At 38.1% G+C, this 26,792-nt stretch overlaps 1 long non-coding RNA gene across 2 annotated transcripts; it reads right to left on the bottom strand.

Annotated features, from left to right (window-relative positions):
- Positions 1-14,341: 14,341 nt before the first annotated feature.
- LOC109366110 lies at positions 14,342-26,786 on the bottom strand. Of its 2 annotated transcripts, none has more exons than XR_004158923.1 (3): positions 25,957-26,786; positions 19,765-19,989; positions 14,342-18,155 (listed from the first exon to the last, which is right to left on the bottom strand). It is a non-coding gene; the product is annotated as an uncharacterized LOC109366110 (long non-coding RNA). The 2 variants fall into 2 exon arrangements; XR_002112198.2 differs by having other exon boundaries at positions 14,343-18,158.
- Between the last annotated feature and the right edge of the window lie 6 nt (positions 26,787-26,792).

Here is a 26,792-nt window from a genome sequence, read left to right as displayed (position 1 = left end):
TTCAAAAGTATTCACGTTATTTATATATTTTTCAATATTTGTTTATTTAGAGATTGTATAAATAACTATTTAAGGTTTCCTCTTGGCTTATTGATAAAAGTTATTTACTTTTAAGGGCCATGAACCAATTTCTGAGGCCAAGGATGGCTCACACTGTTTCATTCTGGAAAATAAAATAAATTTTGCTGTTCAACACTGAATTTAGAACTGGATAAATTTGTTTGCTTTACCTATGCTGTAATACAGTAATTAAGATGTAATTCGACTAAAACGTCACGTGAACTTGCTTCATTCTTTAATATAAAGGCATTTGGCTGTAGTCTTAGAGAAGAATGAAGTAGGTTGTAAGAGGAAGCTACATAGACTCTGGTCCTACAGATTTCTAAATCTTGTTTAAGGGCAATGTATTGTCCAAGAATAAAATCCTCAGTTGTTTACATTGCCAAAGATGTAGCAAAAACAAAATAAAACAAAACATAAAACCTCATCACTTACTTAATACTTTCTTTCTCATTCCTTCATTCTAGAAAGCTTTCTATGTTGTCCTCCTGAGAGACTATTGGACCCTCATTATTGCTTTCTGTCTTGACATTTCACTTGAAGGCTTATTACCCCAAAATTAATTCATTTAAAATGGTTGTATGTTTGATTTGTTGTAAACTCTCAATCAAAATGTTCTGCAATGCTAAATCAAATATCGTAGCAATGAAACAATTTTAACCCTACCACCTTTATAAAACAAACAAAATCTTATTTTAAAAAGTAGTTTGACACAGGTTCAGGGGAAGAAGCTATGTTAATATGAAATAATTGGCCAGCACCTTCTTTTAATCAGATCCAGTAATGATAATGGCATTTAGCATAGGAGTGACAAAAATAGTTTACTAGGCTTGCAGATTACTGTCACCTTGTTTCCCCTTTTGAATAAGCCCATCAGATGGCACTGTTGCATATTGTCTTTTAAATTCTCTCAGTGTATGTGAGCAAATTTTTAGTCATATAAGAAAAGAGTTTTGTTGAGTCTTTTTTTTCACTCTTTCTCACAGATGTATGTTTTGTGTTGGCCAGAAAAAAATTCTTGGAGTAGTATGTGGGTGTATTATAAAGTTAGTTGCATTAAGATGGTAGTGGTAAACAGTGCTAACAGTGGCAAGGCTGTAGAACCATGGAGAAAGTCAATCTCCTTTATCCCTCTTCTTCCCCTCTTCCTTGCTGTGTGCTGTCATACTTTTTCCACCTCTCAGCTTGTTCTCTCCAGCTTTTTGAGGATCTAATCCAGGGATGGTGGGTCAGGGTTTTCATAGCAGGAAAGGCATAGAAGATGAAGAGAAACAAAGGCACATGGCAGGATAAAGAAAAGGTGGACATCAGGAAATTACTTGCCTGATTTGTTCTACACAGTTTAAGCACTGCCCTCGCCTGCCTTGCACCAACTGGAACCATGCATACATTAATTCTGAACATGTTCTTTACATTTTCTTTGCTACTTATGAAGGAAAGAGGCATTAAATGTTAATTAAATAGTGCTCCATTAACTACTGAAGGATGCATATGCTACAGCAGAAATTCACAAAATATACAGAGAAGCAAAAACAGTCACGTCCTTGCCCACATTGTTTAAGAATTTGATTGTGTTAAAAATTCAATAGAAAGTTAGTGAGCAGTTAATTTGACCAAAGCAGCCCTGTTACCTGCTATCAGTATCTCCTGCTTAGGCTAGCTGTTCTTAGTTCCTTAGCCTTATGACAGCAAACAGACTCGAATCATAACTAATAAAGATTCCAAATGTCCTACAAATTGAATTCCTTTCCTAATATAGTAACATATTGTTACGGCTATAAGAAAACATTCTCTGTGGCAGATATTCAACATCTGAAGAAAAAGCCTGATCATGCAAGATCCTAAAATAAAATTATGTGGAAATTATGTGTGCGCACATTTGTGTGTGTGTGCATGTGTCTGTCTGCATGCTAGGAGGTCATAGACGATCTTCTACTGTAAGCTGTGTTTTATAATGTCCACTATTTATTAATCCAATTGCAAGATCACTGATCTTCTACCTTTTCCTACTTATTCTTGGGAAAAACAACATCTCAGGTGGAGAAAGCACAAGAAGAAACCCATGCAAAAATATTTTATCCAGTTGCTGGAAGCCGTGATATTCTTTGAATGAAGTCCCCCAAATAATTTTGATGATAAATGACAGAGAAATTTAAGTAGCAAATATAAGGCAAAAACTTCACCAAGCAGAGATCTATCAGTGTAATTAAATGAATATGAACCTGAATGAAATAACTGGTTCTGAATATAAAACGTGGGTCCAAAATTAGCCTAATTGAATACAATGGATCACAAAGTAATACTAGCATGGATTCAGATAAAACATATGCCAGACTCTTTCCAGTTCTGACTTTAACCATCACCTTCATGCATTTTTTATTTTTTATTTTTTTTTCATTTCAATCAATTCTGGTTTATGTCAGTGTGGCAGGAGGAATAAGTCCATTGCTGTGGCCGAATGTTTCAGAACTGAGATAGGTGATGGATCACAGAAGTTATGCAAGAAAAAGCTGAAATTGTTTGTGAGGCATTTGATTTGTCTGTAGTCTTGAATTTAATTCCACGCTCCTCCTTTCTTAGCTGCACAATCCTGCAAGGCAATTTCAATGCTAGTAGCTGAAGAATGGCTTGCTGTATCTGTCATACCTTTTTATTGATCTCTGAGTTCAACAATGCTCTTTCCACTTGAGCAGTTTTACAGGCCAATATGGGTGCCCTTTCTTCACAATATATTCTTTAAAATAGAATGGAACTCTGAAAAGTCTCCATGGTAATTAGTCCATATTCTCCAAGAGGAAGGGGGAATGATAGGGCAACACAGGTTTTGTGTCCTATTCTAATACTACAGGCTTTCTGAAGATGTGGACAGAGGAAGTGGCATTCTTTTTCTTTACGTGGTCTATTGGAAGTGGTTGGTTAAAGTCTCACGGTGAACCTAGATTGCTCTCTTCTCTCTGCTCCCAGTTCTCTAGACAGTGAATGCAGGAAATCACCCACCACATGCTAGTTAATGTTTCAGCTGTCTCAACAATGGACCATGCAAGGATGTGAGCTCTGAATGGGGCAAGCACAGTACAGCAATCTATTAGGGTTCAGTTGAGTACACAGTATGTTGGACTCAGTACCAATCATTTTAAACTGACTGTGACCTGAAGATATGAGCTGCTCATTAGAGGCCTTAGTAGCCTAATATCATCAGCAGATTGAACAAAGCTGTTATACTCTTTGCTAGCACAAACATTAATAAAAGAGCCATGTCAATAAAAGTTTCCAAGATGAACCCATAGAATGAGGCACTTATAGACTATTATAAACAATTTGCCCCTTGGTGGTTGTCTGTTATCAGGCCCAGTCAAAGTCATGATAAGCCCTGCCTCTTTAGGAATCATTAATTTCCTTGGAAATTTAAACAGCTGTCACTTGTGATATTCTTCAGGTGTACATGTGGGAAAGATTAGCTAGTGTTTATAATCCAATCTGTTCATTAACCGCCTGCCCATGTGGAACCTCCTTCGCAGGCTGTGAGTCCGGCTTGCAAATCTCCCACAGATAATTGGAGGCAGCCATGAATTATGTGAATAAGCTGTCGACAACAGGGATTGTGTGGCCTTACTAGTATCAGCTGGTCCCAGTACAGCATTTAATGATTTCTTGCAAATGGGATTTGGTCTCTCTGGGCACATGTTTTTAGTCCCTATGAATGAAGAGGTCCAGGTTGATTGCTTGTGTTTCCTGCTTAAGCTGCTGTCTTTCCACCTTGTTCTTGCTCTCTGATGTGACTTTTTTCTATAATGCAATGAAATGCTTCATATTAGCATAAGGTCTATATGACCACATGAGTAAAAGCACTGCCCCAGGTACACTGGTAGGCCTTAATGGCTGCAACCAGCCTCACTTACAATCCAGCCACATACTTTCAGATCAGAGTCTCAATTTAAAATCAGTACTGGACAACTGGTCTTGTTCTGAGCTATTCTGTATGCATGCCTGCTTTCAGCCCTTCCCCCTAGATGGACTGTGGATCTACGCTGTAGATAGCTTGTATTCTGGATGGATCCCTCAGTCATATGTTGCAGCTTGTCTCCAGCCCTGCCCTGATGCAATCTTCTCTCACTCTTCATTGAAGCCCCTGTCTGGGCCTTGGATCATCACTTTCTGTGTTGGAGGCTGTTGATGATCCCTGCTATAGGCCCTGGCTCTGCTTGCTACACTCAGCCTCGGTGGAATGATACCTTGTTGGTGAAGGCACAGCCTGTGCTGGGGTCATCCATGCCTGCTGGTTTGTCCCCCCTCATGGGACAAACTTGTTCGTGCTGCTCACTGACTGTAACCATAGAATTGGTAGTTGCCCCTTCATTGAGAACACGCTTCCTCTCTGTGCACTGGCTCAAGCTCTAGGATTGCCACAGCTTGTGAATCTCCTGGTTTGATGGTTGTTGCAGCAGCCAAGGGGACAGATGTCACGAGGCAACAGCATTTTTAAAGACAGCTATGTAGCTTAAGGAGTCAGGGACTCACACAGCCATGTCCTTAAGATCACTGGTGCTTTTAAACACCTGCTTATTTCCACTCTTGCTCATTGTGCAGTACCACTCAGGGAGAAAGATCAGTCATCATCACAACACTGCATATGATCATTTAGCTTGAGCTAAGTGTCTCAGACAGCTCAAGGTTTTGCTAAAGGAGGGGGAAGCAGCTGACAAAGTACAGCCTCTCCCACTGAAGCTACTGGGAGTGAAAGCCAATAAATGCCTTACACAATATATTTATATAATAATAATAAAAAAAATTTTCTCAGCCTACTGCTTCTTCATTTTTTGAAAAAGCAATGTTCATTTCTTCATTTCCCAAGCTCTAACCTTTTCTTAAAGTTCCTAATTGTCAGCTTGAATACAGTTCTCTACATTTTTCTTTTCTTTCAATGCCACTGCCTCTATAATGAATAGAGATGATATCTCATTTCAGGGTCCACCCAAGCCTGACTGCCAGGTCTTCAGCCAAGATTTCTTATCTAGACCAGAGTGGAAGTTCTGGGTTTTGAGTGATAGTTTTCCAAGGAATGGGTGGAGGAGCATATCAGTATTTCTGAGTGTCGTGTTCTGACTTCAAAGTAATTTTCTAGAGATAAACAAATTCAGCATATACCATGTACTGTTTCTGGAATTTCTGATACTGCCTGCCCCCCTTGATTAAGAAAGCTTTGATTTTCAGATGGATTCCATTCTTGCAGCAACAGCCTTCTTTCTTACATGACCACCAACAGAAAAACAATTCTACCAACTCTGAAGTATCAGACTGGTTCAGCAATGCTCAGTTTGGCTGAACAATTATATTATTTTCTGCAATGTTAATTTCTTGTGGTGAATAGGTTTGTCACTGGAACATGAAACCAAGATCTTTGGGGTATATATTTCAAAAGTAGCATAGTTTGTTTTAACAACGTCATTATATCTACTGCTTCATTTCAAACAATGCCTACATATTTATGTTTCAGAGGAAGGACTTAGGGTGTGTCAGAAGAATAAATGAGTGAATAAGGCAGACTGCATATCAGACTATATTAGGAGTAGCATGGTTAGTTGGTTAAGAGGAGTTGTATTTTTTCTAATTCCCCTGTACCTGGAGGTGCTTTTAAGGCCACACAAGGAATACAAAGTATAGCTCAAGCTGAGTAAAGGGAGAGAAACAGGAGAGTGTACCATGCCCCTTGGGAGCCCACAGCACATCACGTCTAAGGAGAGGCTGAAGGAGCTGGACTTGTTCTTCCTAGCAAAGAGGAGTCTAAAGGATAATCTAATAGCAGTAGAAGCAGAGTTACAAAGACTCTTCTCTTTTGTGGCAAAGTAGATAAGAAGGGTCAGTGGTCACATTTTATGGTACAAATCAGAACAGAGTTTTTGACTAGGAGAGTGGAGCATGAGAACCAGGTAGTACGTTACAGGCACCAGATATTTCTCAGTAGAGCCCAGTGAAAGGACAAAAGGCAACAAGTACAAACTGTAATTAAAAAAAAATCACAGAAAAAACTTTTTTTATGGAACAAGCTGCCCAGGGAGGCTGTGGATTGATATATTCAAAATCTGACGATATAATCAAAATTGTCGAAGGCAACCTGTTCTCGATGAACTTGCTCTGAGTAGGCAGATGGGCTAGATGGCTGCAGGAAGTCATTTCTAACCTCAGCTATCCTCTGAGCGCTTGTACTATGTCTCATGTTGGTAGACTGGTCAGAATTCTGAACCATGCTTTCATTTTCCCTAGTGTAGGACAGATGGTTTAAGGATGTCCATTACATTTGGCTATATCAAATATTGCCAAGATAAGAACCACTAAAAGGTTAAGCCCTATATATGTTCTGGCTAGGTGCAAGAAGGCAAACAATTTTTCCTCTGTCACTGAAAAATAAGATCTTGGTGTAAAGGCAGTATATATCACATTGCATAGTCACTTTGTTTTTGTGTATCCTTGCTTAGCGGTGGTGTCTTTTAGCACTGTGTTGCAGTTACTGATGTCTTTGCCACACTGGGAAGTCTCCATCCTAGCTGTAATCCAAAGATACGTGAGCCTCTTCTTTTGTAAGTAATTAATCTTGTGAGCTGAAAGAGGAGGAAGACACCACCTAACCACTTTTTTTTCTAGTGCTGGTAGTTCAAAAGGGCGTTGAAGGCTTTAGTCAATATTTCAACGACTCACTTGCATTATACTGGCACTCATGTGGTGATAAATGAATATTATTTCAAAGCATGTCCATGCTGGATGAAAGTAATAAGTATAGCATGCTACATACTCAGGTTGAGATTTATGGAGCTTACTGCAAGGCCCCACACCCTTCATCTCCTCCCACCAAAGGACTAGTGTCAAGAACTGTGACTTGTAAGGGGCTACACTAGCAGACGTTGTTTCTTGGATACTGGTTAGACAGTGAAGGTCAGGCTGTGTCTCCTACCTGCAATGTGACTTGTGTGGCTAAGCAATGAGCAATAATTCAGGACTGACTGCGGAATATTGGCACACAGAGGGTTGAGACATTTTATTGAATAGGCCATACACTTCTAAAAGCAAGCCCATGTCTTCTACCCCTCTTGAAGAGCCAGGTTCCTCCAGGCCATGTTCATCTTTCTGTCCCTTAGCAGGGCTGCTTGAGGATGCACTGACTGCCAGTGCTAGCCAGAATTCTGGGAGAATGTAGCCATGCTGTGAGCAACGTGCCAGTCTTTGTAGTCTATTGATGTTATAAGAAACTTGTAATGGACTGCAGTTTTTGACAGATGTCCTTATCTCCAGATTGTGCTGAAGCATAAATGAGAGCATGCTTCACAGCCTAGGCCCGATTGTGGACTTGGAGGCACTTAGAGATCTTAAGAGCCGTGAAAAGACATGACAGAGGTGCCCACTAAAATGACTTCATGATAAGGCACAATTGCACGGTAGATTTCATCATCACTTTTTGTGATGCAAACCTAAGTTCTGTCTGCATTGTATTTTGGTTACTCTATATCCTTCTGAACAAATTTGAAGCAAAATATTTGCTTCAGAATTTAACCAAGTTATATTTTGATACTTTCAGCATAAGCATTTTAATGATGTTTTGGAATATTGTTTTTAGTATGAAGTTTGAAATTTTGATATATTTTCTTTTCAGTTCCTCCCTTTCCTTGGCACTCTCCTGCTAGCATAGATTAAAGTATTTGACTTTTGGAATTGTAAGCCTAAATGGTTACAGCTGTTGAAGTATCCCATGCTAATCAAGATGAATTACAGTATCTGATATTTGAACAGATTTAGCTCTCTTTTCACTTAGTTTTGTAAATTGCTTTGCCTATGTCTATACAACCTTTGACACAAAACCATGATCTTGGCATTGCTCTATAACACAGAAGCCTCCCAGGCGGCTCAAAGACAGTCTGTTGGGGCAAACTAGGTGGCAAGATCAAGGCTGTGGTATGCCACCTGTTGAGATATCTCCAACACCACCTGGGGCCAACCCAGCAGATCGTCTGGCTCTCTGCAGAGCGTGTGAAGCTGGTGCTCAGATCGGTCATGGGATGTTTCTGCAAGCCATGCCAGGAGCAATGAGCTCTGGTGATGATAACCAGGGCCATCCAAGAGTCCAAAACACCATAAATATCCATACTGAGGAGACAGGTTCAGGGTCTAGATAAAAATTCAGTTCAGCTGCCACTGGTAAGTCATATGCAGAGCTGCAAATGTTTATCAGGCAGAAATCAAGAGTGAGGTCTGAGCTTAAAAGAAGCTCCCAAGGAATAAAGAGTAGAAACCTACTTCTCACAGCTCTTTGCTCACGGTTCTCTGACAGAAGGCCACAAAGGTGCACCAAAAGCTGGCCCTAAGACAAAAAAAAAGGCAGCCAGACATTGGTGAACAGGCAGGGCAGACAGAGCTTGCTTTCTGGGCCTAACTATGGCCCTGACAAGCCACAGAGCCTCGCTCTTAGAGATAGCCGGATTTAAGCTATTGTACAATACAGCTCTTCCATTCTTGAAAACAGGTTTGCCAACATTTACACTGTACTTGGAAAATTCAGCACAGCATATCTATGCTGAAATTTCTTATCTTACATCACCTTCTTTGAAAAGATGGTGGGCCTGGTTTAAGACCATTGTGTTTTGTGAGTCATAAATTTGTACAGCACAGACCATATCCAAAGACCAACAAATATTTTTAGTATTTGCACATAAAAAAAATCATTCAGATTTTCTACATACAGCTGGATTCCCCTCAGAGCAATTCATAATTCTTTCTCCCTAAAAGCACCCAGAAGTCCAAATTTTCTCAGATATATAGCACAAATATTGTATTTTTCTTCCTTATCATACTGAATCATAGTAATGATGTTGAAGAACTTGCATTTGAGGTAAATGATAAAATGTTTGGAAGTACTGTTTGAACTCACTTGGGTAACTCATTTATTCTGACTACACTGTCAAATGCTTTGTTGTGAACTCCGAAGTGCTGGGACAATGTTGCTGTTTTTGTTATGCATACGTTGCTGTTTTTGTTATGCATAGGCTACACTGATTTTGCTGCTGATTTTCACACCAAGGAGTGCCTCCTGTCCAAACAGTGTTGCTTGGCTTGTGATTGCATTGCTGAAGTCTCTGGGCTTTTTTTGTCCTTGCTAAATATCAGAGTTGTGCATTGCAGTACTAATATAGCCTCTTCTGCTGCTGCACACAGACACCACTGACCATGCTAATGAAGACCACAAACTTCACTCATTTCAGAAGCCTTGAGTCCTGCCTCATGATAGATGTGGAGAGAGAATTGAGAAATGAGAAATGAGAGATTAGAATTGGGGTGAGTGGTGGGCAGCCTGTCCATAAGGCCTGTACCCTGGAATAGTCCCCAGACTGTGCTTATATTTCTCAGCTGAAAGAATTGTTGGTAAATACTAAAGCACAGAATGAATACTGGCTGTATTGTTCTCATGAAGAAGATAGAGCTGGCATAGAAATGTTGATTCATATTGAACAAAGTGATTGGCTTGTTTGTTCACAGCTCCTAGAGAAGGAAACTCGATGGGATTTAGTTCATGCAGGACCAGTCTGTTCTGCACTGTCCTGTCCCTGACAATTGGGCATAGCACCACTGAATACTACCCATCACTGCCTCACGTGCCATGAAGAAAAGTAAGGATAGTGTAAAGCAAATAAGAGTATGCCATAAGGATTACCAGCTTTATGCTATCTCTAGGTGATGTATTTTCTGAATTAGTTGTAATGGATTTTTCTTCCATTACCTTATCTAATTTCCCCTCACGCTCATCATCCACTACTGGCCATTGGATGAAGAACCAGATTCTCAAATTTGTTTGGATCAGGATTTACATTCTTCACTTGATGCCCTCCTGTTTTTTTTCCACTGGAGAAAATAGTGAATGACTGATCACTGTCCCCAGTGTAAGAAGGACATGGAGTTGTTAGAGCAGGTCCAGAGAAGGGCCATGAAGATGATCTGAGGGCTGTAGAACCTTGCCTACAGAGACAGACTGAGAGAGCTGGGGTTTTTCAGTCTGGAGAAGGCTCTGAGGAGACCACATAGTGGCCTTCCAGTACCTGAAGGGGGCCTGCAGGAAAGCTGTGGAGGGACTTTATATAAGGGCATGTAGCAACAGGACAAGGGGAAATGGCTTTAAAACCTAGAAGAAGGTAGATTTAGACTAGATATTAGGAAGAAATTCTTTTCTGTGAGGGTGGTGAGACCCTGGAACAGGTTGTTCAGAGAGGTTCTGGATGCTACCTCCCTGAAATCACTCAAGGCCAGGCTGGATGGGGCTTTGAGCAACCTGGTCTAGAGGGAGGTGTCCCTGCCTATAGTAAAGGAGTTGGAACTAGGTGGTCTTAAAGGTCCCTTCCAACCCAAACCATTGTGCAATTCTATGATCTACCTCCATACCACTAACAATTCTTTGTATTTTAACTTGTCGGTTCTTCTCCAGAATAAAGGATACTGACTTATTCAGTCATTCCTCATATCTTTAAATGATCTTTAAGCAAGTGGACATTTAAAAATATAATTTAACATGCTCGTTTCAAGGTTACTGTTTATAGGCAATTCAAGCTTTGTGTGGATAATTAATTTTTCATGGATGTAGAGCCATTTCCTTCTTTTGATACCACATATGCAGAAACATATCCATAACATTATCATTTCAGTGGTAGTTGTTTATGATATCCTTTCAACTTTCTTGTAACTGGGGTAATAGGAATCTTTAACCTCTGTACGACAAAGACATTCATATTTTTATAAACTTGGAGGCTTCCTGTAATGCAATACAATATTTTCACAGTTGAATAGAGCATTCTCTTGTGCCTGGTTTTAAGTTTAATTGAAGAAACACACTAAAAATGAAAGCATGTCTGAAAATTCTTGGAAGGTATGACGAGATACAGTAAACACAAGTATACTGCCTGCAAATGCTTGCTTGTATTTTTCCTCTCACAGGAATTGCAGTAACCATATGATGTACTTGTATGCATTCAAGGAAGCTCATCCTGAAGGCTTCAGGAATGCTGGTTCAAGCACATAAATAACATTACCTCCCGAGATTCTGATTTACAGTCCTTGAACTTCTGCTTCTGATTTTTGTAAATGTAGGGCTACATTGTTAAAGACAATCTATAAAGTTGGTCTAAGAGCTTTTCTTAACCACAACTGGCTAGAGGATCCATTTTGTATGATCAGACTACATTTTGTAAATGATGTTTCCTTTTATTGGCATGTGTAGCTCTCTTACTTTTGCCTCTGTAACTATATGATATGTAAATCATCTTGCTCATGCCAGTATCCTAAGAACCATGTCTGTGAAAGAAATTTCAGAAATAATACTTTGTGCCCTTTGACCATTTAAAAATCAAAACCAACAAAAATTCCTCCTGTAGTGAAGATGTGATCTGCTTAACTCAGCGGGGGTTTTCAGGATGTGGGTGAATTTTAACCATCCTTTTTGACATAAGTCAAGCTGTGTGAAGCAATGAAATTCTGATTGCTGTGTGGTGAGACGACAGCATAGTGTTACAGCTCCCTCATTAAGAGGTACTGGAGCTAAGCAGGGGGAGTTGAACTTTCCTCTGTATTGAAACAAGTGTGGGAGAGAAGGAGAGTGAGCTGGAGTAAGGGAGTTCACCTTGTAACAACAAAGAATTAACATGCAGTATATCAAGTCTCCTGAACTTCATCCTGCTTGGTAGTTTATCAGAGAACCAAGATGAATAAAACAGCAACAAATGATATAAATCCATCCTGATTTCAATCTTCTGGCCTAATTTTCAACTTCATTCTTTTTCTTTTCATTGCTGTGTGTTCTCCTATCCTCAACTCACAGTTTATGTCAGTCCTAGTGTTCAAACTACATAGAGATCTCATCACCTGAATAAAAAATAGTGCAGATGGGTGAGATGCAAGGTAGTTCTGATGATTTCCTATTCATTCTAATCACGCTAAATTTCATCAGTGTTGTATCCAGTTTACACTAAAAGCGTAATATGGCTCAAACAGCTTCTATGAAATTATTTAGTCAGCATGAACAGTACATTTCCACTATTAAAATCCACAACAACATATGTGTCATCTCTTGCAAATAGCAAAGAATTTTCATACCACTAAGATGTGAATAAACCTTATAACATAAACTGGCACTCTTAATCAAACTTTAGAGAAAGTTTGAATAAAAATCAGAAGGGTGACAGTTCACAAAGCTAGCACTGAAAAAAGTGACTGAAGCATAGATATTGAAGGAATATGGAGATAACGAGAATTACTTTTGTTAGTTACAGCTGACTGAAAGTAAGTCAAGGAAGATGATTATGAAACAAGTAATCAGTGGAAGAACTGAAACCTCAAACCATGTTAATGCCCATTGGGATCTGCAGCTCCTTCCCATATTTTCCTATTTTTATTCCCCATGTACTCAAGTTCTGTTATCTCCATGCTTACTGATCAGATGGATGAATCTTCTTGGTTGAGCTGCAACAGTCTTTTCTTCAGAGACAGCATTAAATCAAGGTTTTGTAAGAATCTTCGCTAGGATAGTGAAGTGCAGAGTGGGATATTGCAGGTTATTCAGCAAAAATGTAGGTAGCGGTAGAACAGGAAAAGAACCTGGTTAATTTGAAGTAGATATGAGTTTCTAGCATTCTCACAAATACGAGTACCAGATTTTCCAGTCAGACCCTGTCCCTCATCAATGGGGCTTGTAAGAGCTAGCAGCTGCAAGGTTCCTCTTCAGACACTGGATTTCAATGAATAACTCGGACAACATATCCTTGGCACAGTTATTCTTGTGCCACAATTTTAGAAGTGAGTAAGAGAGAACAGATGAGCAGACTAGAAAGCAATCACATGTTGTCTTCCAGGGAAAATATAAAAAAATTTGCTCAGAATTTTGCTTGGAATCACTGTGTTTCCTAAACAACTTATTCACTTGTGGGTTAGAGAGGCTAATGCCTGGGCTAATAGCCAGAGCTTAAAGAGGGGAAAAGCAGTCATGCACTTAATTTTTCCTTCCTAAATTATCTGCTTTTTGATTTATCTTGGTAAGCATTTCATTATGGCAAATGTATGCTCTCCAATTCCTTAACCGTGGCATGCAGTACTTCTTAAGAATGTGAATCTCTTGGAGCAGGAAACTCACGTTTCTCTATGGTGTCTAATACAACAGGGCATGAGACTGGCTGCAACTGCTGCATACTGAGGTAGCATATTTCAATAAAATGGTACTTTGTTATCCTGTACATTTGAAGTTTGGACCATGCAGATCCTCTCAGCAGCCTACAGGATCTGTATCAGGGAGCAAATTATTATGTTTCTCCAACAGAACATTTTCTGTGGCCTTGGGTATTCTCCATTGCCTTGGGTAACATCATCTGATAAATTAACTGCAGGTGCTTCCAAATGTATAGTGTGACTGTACTTATCTGTGGTCTACCTAGAAAAAACGGAAAAATTATTAGCCTGCATGCCTGACCTCGTGAATACATATGACATAACACAAGCCCCAGTTCAGCAAGGTACTTAAGTGCATACCTAAATACCCACATGAACAGTCAGACACACTTTTAAGTGTCTTTCTGAATCTGGGCCATACAGAAGCTGAACACATCAAGCAGCTACCCACATTGAGTTCCCGTAAGAGAAAACTGATTTCCAAAGTGTATTCCCTCTGGCTGTTAACACTGAAGAAGAGTGAGTAATAAAATTTCTGCTTCTTCATCTTGGATAGGGGCTGTGCATGTACTTGCTTTCAATGAAATGTATTCTCTCTGGTATTAAAATTGTGAGTTTTGGGAACTATACCAGATAATGTGAAATAAAGATCCGTATTTTTTGGTATCATTTTCTCTCTGTGTCTTTCATAACATTAGAAATAGTCATAGATCCTAGTAAACACATTAAATAATAAAATAGATGAAATTAGTAACAGGAAAGCCTTCTGGATCTAGTTGGACTTTGTGGCATGTCTGTTATTTAAGTGGTTTTGCAGTTTGTGGTATAGTCCTACTTTTGAACGTGGAGCCTACAGCTTCGAAGTGAGACAACTGTTCTGTAATATAGCAGTCAGTTCACCAGTGACTAAACAAACTGGTATTTGGATGTGTATTTTGTTAACATTTTGAAAAATATCAGTGGACTACAGTTACCTAAGTTATTACTTACAGATGCTTCATGCTACACGAATGCAATACAGAAGACTCTCCTCTATCTGTGGATCAACAATTTATCATACATTCAGAGATAAGTGGAAATGTGGACCACAGCCTTTGAAAATTTTTCAAACTGACTAAATTTCTCTCTTAAAGTACACTGAGTGCTATCTTGGGATTTATACTACCACTAATGCTTCAGTGCCTGAATGCAGAAAAATCACTGCCTTTGCTGAAATGGTTATTTACAGTGCATTATAAAATAGTCTGATTAGATGGAATTGTTAATTCAGAATGCTGGAATCTATTATCAGGCACTCTTGAGATGCATATCAAAAGGGTTATCACTTTACTATTAGAACACACACATACAGAAAAGTGTTTTGACTGCTAACCACAGAAGAGGTCAGAACAAACCCACAGAATATTAAGTCTTCTGGATATTGGTACCAAATAAAACATCAGGCTTTTAAAACTGTATTTTTTCTGCCTTAATTTAGACTCTTCTTTATTCATATGCCCATCTTTAAATACATCTCTGTTAAATCTGCAGCTACATCATATAATAGAGCTATTCTAACTTGCTGTACAGAGTCCAGGGAAATCTCACTTGTCTTTATCTATACACCACAGTGTAGAAAACCCCACAATTACCAGGAATGTAACAGGACTATCGTAGCTGTTTTATCTGTGTTGTGATAATGCCTACAGACTGAGAAATCATTATAGTCTGGTCTAGCCAAATAAAGTAACATGACAATCCCTTCTCAAAAGGGTTTAATCATCCAGTTAAAGCACCGAGTTAATCAACGTGTTGAAAGCAGTGATGATAGTAAGGGAAAAATAGGATGTGGTTTCTTATCATAGGCATTATATATATATATATAACCCAGAAATAAAAAAGCTAAGAGATATGAATAATTCTCTGAGTGGGACAATAGGTTGATGTCTTCAGGGCTTTCATAAGAAAGGTACATTATCAATTACTTATGACTGCCTGAGAGAGAAGGGACAGAATGATTTGGACTTTTGCAAGAAACACTCCTTTCCCACACTTCTTCAGTGGAATTTCTGTTGCTTGGATCTCTTCAGATGTGTCTATATTGGCCCAAACTGTACACATCCCTCTGACCTCATGTCTGTGAACAAGTCTTAGGTTACTCTTTTACCAGATTATTCAGTAAAGTTATTTTTTATGTGGAACAGTTGATCTCTCAAGACATCTAAGGAACCCAGAAGGACTGCCTCAATGAGACAAGAGAGACCAAATTCCTCACTTCCCCGGTCTTAAATCAATCCTTATGGGCATCATTTTGTAGTTTCTTATTGCCTTACTAGTCCAGGGAGTCTGTTTGTTTGTGATGAGCACAGGTAGATATTACTGATAGAGAAACAGCATCTTGGAAAACCGGACTACTGTGAGACTGAGCAAGCACTTTGATCTCAGCTTGTCAAACAGCGTTCATCAACTGAACACATTATTTTAGTTTCCCATTTTACAATTAGACAACATTTTCTTAAGACCATTATTCAAATCTTCCTCTGTGCTGTGAATTAAAAGGTAATGCAAAGGTAAGATCCATTTCACAACTCCCAGTGAAGGGAAGATTTCTGGACATGAAAGGAACTGGCCTCACATTTTTGGCTACAGACTTCTGAAACCAGATGGTACACATTTTGTACCTAAGCTTATTCAGCGTTTACTGCTGGCTGCTATATTAATCCTGGCAGCTGCTTGGAAACCTCCTATCCCCCTGAAAATTAACACCTGGTTTCAGAAATACTGAAATACAAGTGATGGAAAAACTATCTAGCCATATGAAGAAGGACACTCTTGATGTGCTCTTAACACCAGATATGGTCTTAACAGCTGTGCTTATTACTCTGGGGTCCCCACACTGCTTATTTTGAAGGTGTGGGCACCCAAGTGTCAGGCATTAACTTAAATTTACAGAACTTCACAAATTTTTGTTTTGAACTAATCACCAATGTTTGACTGATGAAGTATGCCGTTCAGTTAATACTCCAGAGAGCTTAAGCTCTGCAATAAATCTACTTTTTATTTTAGTTTGCAAAATTCAACCTGGTCAAAATCATGTTTAAAACACACCTTCACACTACAATTCAACATTTTAGACAAGCTGGGTGGTGGGAAAACATGTTTTTTCTTCATAGCTGCAATTGTTCTTCCACATTTTGGTACCGAGGTTGGTGTTTGGCTCCTGTTCACCAGAGAAGGCATTCACATTCCTGAGATGCACTCAGGCACACTGTTTTACAGAAATGTAGCTGGGCTGTAGGCTGTACATGATATCAATTCAGAAGGTGGAGAGTGGTACAGTTTTGTTGCACTTATTTACAACAATGTCTTTCCGGCACTCTTGTTCTTGAACTCCATTGAACTGCGTTTTCAATTTTGGCTTTGATTTGTGGATGTGTACTTGTATTCAGTCCATGCTTTTCTTGCCAAACATTTTACTGATCTCTGGAATAAGTGGACAAACTACCCATGAAGCTATCGAGAAGTCCTTTTTTTAACATTTTTGTGCTTCATTTGACAGTGGAAGGAGACACCTTGTAAAAGAAAGGCTGTATTTACTGAACATATTACACAGCTAAGGTATTGGTTTACAAAGATAATGCTGAAGTTGCAACTGATCCTACAAAATTCAGAAAAAGATTCTGATTCTTTTGCAGGTTGTAGCTTTTATTTTAGTAGCAATAAAGACTGGGTTTATTTCTAATTTTGTTAAAAAGAAATGCAAGATAGGAATGCATATTAAACTTATTAAACTAATACCTCAGTAACTTTTGAGGATATTACCTTATAGAACTATATCACCTGAAATGTTCCTGTCTCTGAGACATCAAATTAGACGTGTTTTGTGTTTTGGTGCACAGTGTTTGTGGTACTAGTGCATGTATATGGTACCACAGATTTATGATATGCCAGAAGAAAGGTAAAGCTGCATAAAACCGCATTAATCATCTACTTATGCACACAGCAGTTCATATACCCTATGGGAGATAAATCTGACTGAGCCTTTTTCTTTGTGTAATATAGGACACTCATGTTTTGCAGACTTCAGACCATCAGAGAAATGCTAGAACTGGAATTCTTGGATCAAATATTCCCAGAGAGAACTTCCAAACCTGGTTTTTTACTTGTATGAAGAAGTGCTCATGGGCCCAGAATGCAGAAGTACTCATGTAATTGCTAAATTCAGGTTTATATATGGAACAGAGGAATAGAATTGAAATCAAAACTCTGGATCCAGACATTGCTGGTAGGGAAATTCAGACCTTTTGCACATATAGCTACTTGCATACAACACATTCTCCCATGAATTTATGCTCAGATTGTAAGGTATTTACTTGAAGCTTCAATTTTGTTACTAGACAATTACACTCTCATTTCCTGTAAGAGTTAAACATTGTCAGACTTCGAAATGAAACTGTTTCATGGAAGATTTAATAAATTTCTTATCCTGCGCATGCCCAGTGACATCAAGCAATTCTGAGTGTCAGAATAGGACTCTGCTTAAAAACAGTGAACAGTTTAGTTCCGTGGCTGATCTCATCTAAAGAAAACCATGGCATAATAACAAATGAAAAACAACAACAACAACAACAACAACAAAACTGTTATCAGTGGCTGAAGCAGAGTTTAGTACCAGACTGTTAACCAAACTAACTGTCCATCATTTAGTGGACTAGGCTGTATCTCCATTTGGCAACTACTATTTTCTACTTCCTCTTCTGTATGGTACCTTTGTGTATAGTGAACATTTGCTCCAGGATAAAGATCTTTATCATTTCCTTCTTACATTCTGGGATTGAAGACCGCATTCCCCAGCTCCCAGAAGCCTGTTGCAGACATCAGGCTGTTCAGCATGTAGATACTGACTTTCCACTCTTCCTGGTGAAACGATGCTGCTGTAGCAAACAGAACAAGATTCAGGACAAGTAAGAAAAGTTACAAGAAGTAGATCTTGTAGGTCAGTGATATCGGTAATTCCCAAGCACAGAGGAGACCTATCTGCTAGACTCTGGTCCTGGCCCATTGGAACGAGAAATAAACTCAGACAGTTAAGCCAATTTTAGACATGCAACTTCTTATTTAGGAATTTCAGCCTCCTGACAAATGTTACTGCATTCATGCAATCATTACTGCATTGTTTCATGGCTGCAGGTGCACCAACACTGCCAGGCTATAGCAGTAAATACTCAGCTGTGGCACGAGGCAACAAGTACTCTGTCAGTCAGTTCAGGACACGATCCAGAGGATGGTTGGATCCCAATAGTCAGGATTGAGTAGGTCATCTGTTTTTTTCAGGTAGAAGAGAGGTTAGTCATAGGTGACACAGTTGCTCTCAAACTAGCAACCAGGCCCAATATTGCACTCCTTAGTACAGGTCTAGCCTATGAGATCAAAAAGGGGAGTCCCATCTTGAATAAACAAGAAGCCTCTGTTGTTTGGGTCTGCTAAAGGCAGTTGACTGATAAATCCAGAACAGATGAAAAAAAAAGAGAGTAAAAGTTATTTCAAATTATCCTCTATACTTACAATCATAAAGAAAAACTGTATGGAATTGAACTGTACATCAACATACTGATGTCAGTGGCCTCTTTACAAATACAAGTATTTCAGGACCATGCCTCAGGACTCCTGTAGCTAAGGGTAAAAGGAGATTCGTCATCCATACACACAACTCAAAGGTGTGGCAGAATGTAATTATTAAATTTAGTTTGGAAAGAAAAGTCAATTTACTTTGTTTTTTGTTTTTTTTTTTTTAAGGTAAAATTAACAAAGATGTAATCCTGGTAATTACAGAAATTGATGAGAGTTCTGAGTTCACTAGGCTACTAAATTAGATTAATCTTCTCAAAATATGTTGCACTGAAATATCTAATGTCTATGCATTTATGAACATGTGTTCTATGGTATAATTTTGTTTAATCTTCAGAGGCCTCTCAGAGGCCTCTAAATTTAATCTTAGGCAAACTGGCAAAGTTTTGCCTGACTAAAGAATGCCAAAAAAAGCCCTAAAAAGGGATTGCTAGGATCTGAATTACTTGTTGTTTCCAGCTGCTTTGTTCTGCACTGGTATTGTAAAGATGCCATAAATTCAGCTTAATTGGAGAGTTAAGCTAGGTTTACAGCTGTTTTGCTTATTTGAAGAAGTGCAAAACAGCTGAACATTCCAGTGAGTATGGGCCTTCATCTGACTGACATTTACATTAGAAAATCTCCAAAAAACAGCATCTAGTCCAAGCTTCCCATGTTCTTGTACAAATCTAATTTTTTCTCTTTCTCCTTATGGCTCTCTTCCAGGACACTTTTCTCTTGCATCTGTGTTATGACTCATTCTGTGCATTAGTTTTGTTAAATTGTATCTGTGATGATGCAAGAGGTGTGAATTTCTGCATGAAAAAGACCTTTTTCTTAGCTTTGTGGTAGTTAAGTTAGGCTATGTAAACTCAGGTAGATAGCCTACTGTGCTTCAGTGTACATTTCTGTTGTAAGAATATGCTCACGCACCAATATGAGGAGATGAAGAAAACTCAATATGGCTTCTTTTCTCCTCAGGCAATATGGTTATTTTTATGCTAAGGCTCCAATGCAGTTTCTTTCAGCAGGGAGCACTGTCTTGCCTCTCTGCAAGGCAGCAGCTACAGCTGCTGTCTTTTAATTTTATTAACCTGCAGCGTTACACTTCACTATTTTCTTTTGTGTCAAGCACTGTTTGAAGAAGGTATGCTTGTTCTGTAAGAGAAGAAAAAGCCTGCATCAGCAGTTGGTTATTTACAAAACTGTGGTCAGTTACATTTATTTAAGCATTACTTACTGGTGTTACTTTACATTCATGAAGTATATACAATATCTTTCACTCTGTAAATTACCACTCTAATTAATCAAATTTGAATTTGCAAATGTTATCAAATGATTCTAAGCTAATAGAAGATTTTTTTGCTCAATAGATAATTTATGATTGAAGGCTCTTTCTATACACCTTATAGCAGGATATATAAAAAAACACAAACACTGCATTCCCAAGACCAGAAGTTGCAGTTGACTAGCTGAAAGAGAAAATGATTTAGTAATTCCTATAATTCAACATATTATGTGATGATGTATTTTCTCTTCCTTGGTTATGCTTATGGGGTAGTAAACTTTCAAAATTTATCTTTTTCATTTAGATTTGTTAAAAAAGAACTGATTCTTAATACTAATCTGGAATACTTGGTTGTTTTCCTGTTTTCGGGGGGGAGGAGGGTATATTTTATGCTTATTGCTGTTTAGAAATGAGATTGCACATTTGAAAAGGGCATGGTACAGAATTATATTCAGGAAGATTTCAGGGCACTCAAAGATAACACAAGTGTTTCTACAACAAAAGAAAATAAAGAATAATTCTGTCTTTCTCCAGGGAGTTTATTCTCCAGTATTACAGAATTGGTATTAAAATTTTCAATCCCTTATTTTCCCAGAAATAAAAAAATAGTTGCGTTCTACTCATACTATCTTTGACAGATCATATTTGATTACTAATTTATTAACATAATTTAGAAGGCTGATGATTTTATGTCTGCTTGTTAAAGAAGGCAGATCACTGATGGATGAACTTTTTTTGTGATAGACTGTTTTGTATGTCTTATACAGCTTCATTCTCAGTGGCTTTCCTCTAAGCAGTAAACAAAACCTCCTCAATTCCAAAATCCGCATTGAAAACGTATATTCACATTTCAGTCTACTTTGAATTATTCATATTTTATTTGAAACTGTCGTTTTTAAACTCCTTTACTGTTAATGATGGTAAAAGGTAGAAAAAAAAATGATTTCCACTACTCTCATTGACTGCATAGTACATGACTATTTTGTGCACTACTGACCACTTCTATTGTTTTTTAGTTATTTCATGTACTTGGAAGTCAATAGTCAAATTTTTGCTTTGCTGTCATCACTATTCTTTCTTCTACCGTGTTCACAAACAATGATAATGCTGTAAATTTGCTTCTGGCACACAAAGTAGGATTTAAATAATTAGCAATCAACTCACCTTATTTGAAACCTAACTGATCTGTCACTCCATAGGTCCTCTTTGAAGTTAGTTTGCTGTAATTATTAGGGGCACTGGGGCAAGCTGGCAGGTAGGCATCCCACTGGTTACCACTGATTGTTTATAGATTTAAAAAAATATTTAACTGTATTTATGTTTTTGTTTAGATATATGTTGTGATGAGTTGCTAGCTGGCTTTAATGTTGACAAATACGCATGTATATACCTTTGTGTTAGGCATTCATAAGAAGCATGCAGTCCCAAGCCAGAAATGGGCATTTTTCATTTCAGGGTCTTCATGACCTGTTCCTGAATTATTACTTAGGATTTATGAGGAGAGGATGAGCAGCAATTAGAAACAGAAATAAACAGCTATTTTATTTGGTGCAGGAATTGACATCTCAAATTGGGATCGCCTATTTTCCTCTACATTCAAGGCCAGATAACTGATAGAAAGAAGTACAGCAAAGCAGGCCTTTCTGCAGTATATCATTCTGCATTTGAGAAAGTACGTAACCTGAAGGAAATCAAGAAAAAAGTAGGAAAAACCTATTGTGCATCAGACTTTGAGGGGTTTCTTTCTGACTGAAAAAAAAATCCCAATGGAGGAAAACACGGTCCTTGTGGGAGGTGAATGTTAACATATCTTCTAGGGAGGCTGAAAGACATAGTTATCCTTCATGAGAAAAACAATGTGAAGAAAAAAATACCTTCTCATGATCGACACTTCCAATCTATCCTTCCTGATAAAGTTGGCAGATGAATAGGATGTATCTGTATATTAATCTTTCTTTCAATTCTATATTGATACTACACATTACCATTCATCATATTATGTTAATTTGATCTGCTTTCAGACAGATCAGGATATGTCATTAACTTTTTCTGCTCTCCTTCTCTGTTTATCATGTGTGTGTATAAAAGATTTTTTTTGGAGGCAGATAACAGGTATTTTTCGGAATGTTGTTTAGGTTTGTGAAAGTTTCTCAGACAAGGTGTTCTTTTTTTTAGCAGGTCTGGATTAGCTGATCCAATTAGAGGTGGCTGAGGATCCCTCTGGACTGCATGCAGCCTTGGAAGATGGTAATTTGAATGACTAGAAATTGAATGACTGACAGGAAATTGAATGAGTCTGCCTCAGTAAATACAGAACCATAACATAAATCTAAAAATGACACAACAAAAGTTACAGGAATGCCGTCAAAGTGGGTACCTGACAAAATTTATTTATTTCTATTATTTACTCAATGTTATGAATTCCACTGGAAAAAATCAGAAGTAAACAACTTTCTCTTACAGAATTAAATGGAAATAAACATTGTTGTATACACCTGTGTAAACCTATATGTGCATCAATGTGATTCTACATTAAATTACTTTAAAAACTGTGTAAATGTTATACATTTTTTTATAGCAAGTATGTAATATCTCTACAAGTGAGTGACTACTGAGCTGCGATATATATGCCCTTAGTGATTTTATGAATGCAGTTCCAACCGTTACAACGGGCTGAGGGACAGTCTCTTGCCTGTACACAAGTCAACTGATGTTAGGCAGGCAGGCTCAGCACAGCCTTCAGAGATCTGATATACGCAATATCCTGAAAAACTGAAGCTTAAATTGTAAAACCTAAAATCAGCAAAGAGGGTGAATTTCAAATATAATTTATGGCATTGTGCCTTTCTGATTTTTCACTGTTTAACACCGGTCCTGAAAATAGACAGAAATAAGGCAAAACAAAAAGAGAGCTGTCTTTCCCTTTGAGCTGCTAGTACTTACCATTAAAATCATATTACTGACATATTATTGATAGTAACAACCACAAGAGAAAAGTCTCTTGTCAAAGTTGTCATTTCCACCTTCTTTTACTAGCAGGAGATGTGCATGAGTTCCATGGAGGAGAGAAAAACATATAATTTACTCCTCTGAATTCTCTTTTTCTGTTTCTTTACAGATTTCAACCACACCTGAATTATCCTACACTCAAAAGAAAGAATACACAGGTGTAATAGGAGACTCAGCATGCATGCCTCCAACAACTAAGATCAAGCCTATCAACTACATTATAGAAGAGTTTACTTTTGCTGAATTGTTATGTTCTGTTTTAGAGGTATCTTTTCATCACTGAAGAACACATGAAAAGATTTTAGGCTTTGACATTCTTATCCAGGATACGTTTCACAGTCTTTCATCAGCCACTGAAACTGGATTAGCACCAGAAAATTTTTAACACACACTGTATGTGCAGAGAAGAGACCAAGGGACCTTTGGCTTACAAAGAATCTATAAAATGTGATTATTAATTTCAAGGTATCACACATTTAAAATAGAGCTCTTCAGCATTCTTTATAACTAAAATTATGAATTGATGAAGAGCTGATGAAGAGCCTGCCTGAAGATAATGTCAGAATCCACAAATAACTCACTTAACAACTGAGACGGACTCGTCAAAACTTCAGAACAGAAATGAAACCCTGATTTTCAATTTAATTTCCAAACACTACATTTGCTTCAATTTACAATGTATTAGAGGAATGGGTAAAATTAGTCTTTAAAATCCTCCATTCCATTACAGAAATGGAAAATAAAATGTTTACTGGGTTGTAGTTCAGTAGTGATGGATGCACGCTAGGCCTCTTAGTATGTACTGGGCTGTTTTCAAGAAATGCACATAATCTGGAAGCAAAGCTAACAAAACTATGTTTCTGAAATTGCTTTGATTCAAACACTGCAAAGGCTGTTTGTTTACTTGAAGAAGTCAGAGCTGGATGGTGCAGTTTTAACTACTATATTTTCCAGTTCTCACCATCAGTATTAGATGGTGTATTTAGTTCTAAAACACAGTTAAATACTACTGGAAATCTCGGACGATCCTGTGCTGCAGCTGAAGCCACAAAACACATCCAGCTCACGAAATGAGTTACTCTGTGTTTTAAAATTACGATTTTTGAAAAGTGAAATCCCTAAAATTCTTGAAATATTGCTTGTTGAAGTTCTCTGAAATATCTGTTTGAAAATAACGTTGCTGCATGTAGAAAATGGTTGCAAAATTGCTATAATTTTGAAATAGCAACACATTCAAATATATCTATATTGCACACGATTACCTTTTATGAAAAGGCTGTAAGAGCATGACAAAATTAACAATTTCAGTGTTTCAAGAATTAATTTAAAATACATTTTGTAAGGTTCTTTTAGCTATTTATATATTCTTTTTCATTACAGCATAACATTAAAGATTCTACCAGAAAGGTGAAAAAGGAAAACAGTTGTGCAAAATCAGAATATAATGTGAGTTTATAGTTGCTCTGTGATTCACTGTAATGCATTATTAATCCATATGGTAGTACAAATAAAATATTTTGAAAATTGTGATTTTTATGGAATTTAGTTTAATTTGTAAAATCATTTTGTTCATAGCAATGAATATGTCATGTTTTCTTGTACTACATTTTTTCCTGTATTTATCTATTAAAAAATCATATTTACAAAAATATTTATGGACAAAGGGAATAAAGTAAAATACATTCTGAAGGAGAAATTTTAGCTATAGAAATTCATGTTCACTCAGTAGACCAGAATCTATAATCTGTCATTTTTCCATTGGACCTCTTTTCTCAATTGCTTGCAGTAATTAATATCATAAATTTTTCAAACTGTAAAAAGAAAGAAAATTCGGTACATGGATAGATTTGAGGCAGCACTCTAAATTATTATTTTCTATAATTAAAACCAAAGAATAGTCTGTTAGAAATAGAAAACTGTTAGAACCAACACAGGTCTATTAGACTTAATAAGAGATTTCATTATTCAGTCAATATTATCCATACAGCAAACACATGACTGGAGATGTAGTTACAATTGTTGTTTCTCAGTGTTATTTTACACAGGTCACTTCAGAGTTTCAAATTTGTATGGTATATTTTAATAGCTTTAGACTTACAGTGGAGTTCTGCAACTCATACAGTTTCTAAAATGATTGCCCACACCAGTTTCCTACTGACAGTACAAGACTGCAAGGCCCAATTCTCAGCTCAGTAAGGTCTCGTGAATTATTGTAAATTTGAATTTGTTGACATGCTGAATTATTGTCGATCCTGATGCAAGTTTCTGTGTGTAGAATGTATGCACCACAGTGTACGACCGTATGTAGCTCTGAGTCATATGCATTTAGTTAAGTGGCAAAACAAATGTTTACTTCTGTCAGTGCTGCTGAGCCAGTAACTGTGATTATTATTAAACTGCGGGAAAGAAAGAAAGAAAGAAGCTATGTTTTAGTGCTTATCCATTTACAGAAAAAATATGAGACCCCGATTTTAGGCTCTATGTTGTTGATGATTAATGACCAGTGACAGTCAGAGCTGAAAGAACAAAGCATGATTTTCAAATACCCAACACAGTATGAAGAACTGGCAGATCTTAAATCCTCTCCTGCTGTCAGATATCATACTTCTACTTGGACCACATTTTGTGCAAAATTAACTAAAATACAAAATCATGCAGATCTAATAGTATACTTTAATGAAACCAGCTCGTCTCTAGGCGCTGATAATTTTGATATATTAAAATGAAGGTAATATATTTATCTCATTGACTTAACGTTTAAATTTGCAAACATCTCATAGGCCAAAGAAAACAAAAAAAACTAATAAATATGCTGAAAAGCTCCATACCTCAGTATGAAATCCTGACCCTTTCTCCAACTAAGTACACAGAGTCCAAATGCAGTGAGAATGCCAAGCTACAGGGGCCCCTCGGTGGGGAAACCTGTATTCAGTCAGCAGCATCCGTCCGCCGAAAGAGACGTGCGGGGACGGATGTGAGAGAGGGGTGTCACTTTAAAGTGGTGGCTGCTTTGAGAATGAGTGTGTCTATGTGTGTGGGTTAGATTTGGGTATGGTATTTTGCCCAGGTGTTTGTACAGAGCAAGACCACCTCTCTGGGCTCATTTCTGTGCAGGCTTACAGTGCTAATTCGGCCCCAGGACTTGTAGCCTACACAGGCCGCACTCTCTGGCGTCACATCCCCCAGCAGTGTGACACTGGGCAATGGTGTAGTGAACACACGTGTTGTACAGCTCCCTCCACTTTTGCAGCAAATAAACTCAATTGTACGTGTAAAATGCTTGCTTAAAACCCACAGGTGTGGGTCCAAGGCTTTGTTAGGAGGCCTGATGCTGGCATCTGTGGCACATTCCCGCTGTTCTGGGACCTTCTGCACACGGTGGCAGCCAGCTTTCAAGGCCAGGTAAAGGCGGTCAGGAGATCGCCATGTTCTTTTCTTTCTCACTGGTTAGAAAGGCCAGGGTGGTGATTTTGGTTAGGTGTTCAATCAGTGCTTTAGCAACTAAGCTTTCAACTAGCTTATAAGGGAAGCAGCTGGCACTGCAGGTTCTCGTGTAGCAAAGGACCGCCACAACGCCCAGCCGACCCGTGTGACCCCATCACGGGGTCTGAATTCTTCTCACACCATCCGGACCTCCCGTTCAGCCACCGGAAGGCGACGTGCA

This window comes from Meleagris gallopavo, chromosome 2 (genome assembly GCF_000146605.3).
Source record: "Meleagris gallopavo isolate NT-WF06-2002-E0010 breed Aviagen turkey brand Nicholas breeding stock chromosome 2, Turkey_5.1, whole genome shotgun sequence".
NCBI classification, from domain to species: domain Eukaryota; kingdom Metazoa; phylum Chordata; class Aves; order Galliformes; family Phasianidae; genus Meleagris; species Meleagris gallopavo.
The sequence above is the reverse complement of the archived record's forward strand: the minus strand, read 5'-3'. Positions and strand labels throughout refer to the sequence as shown.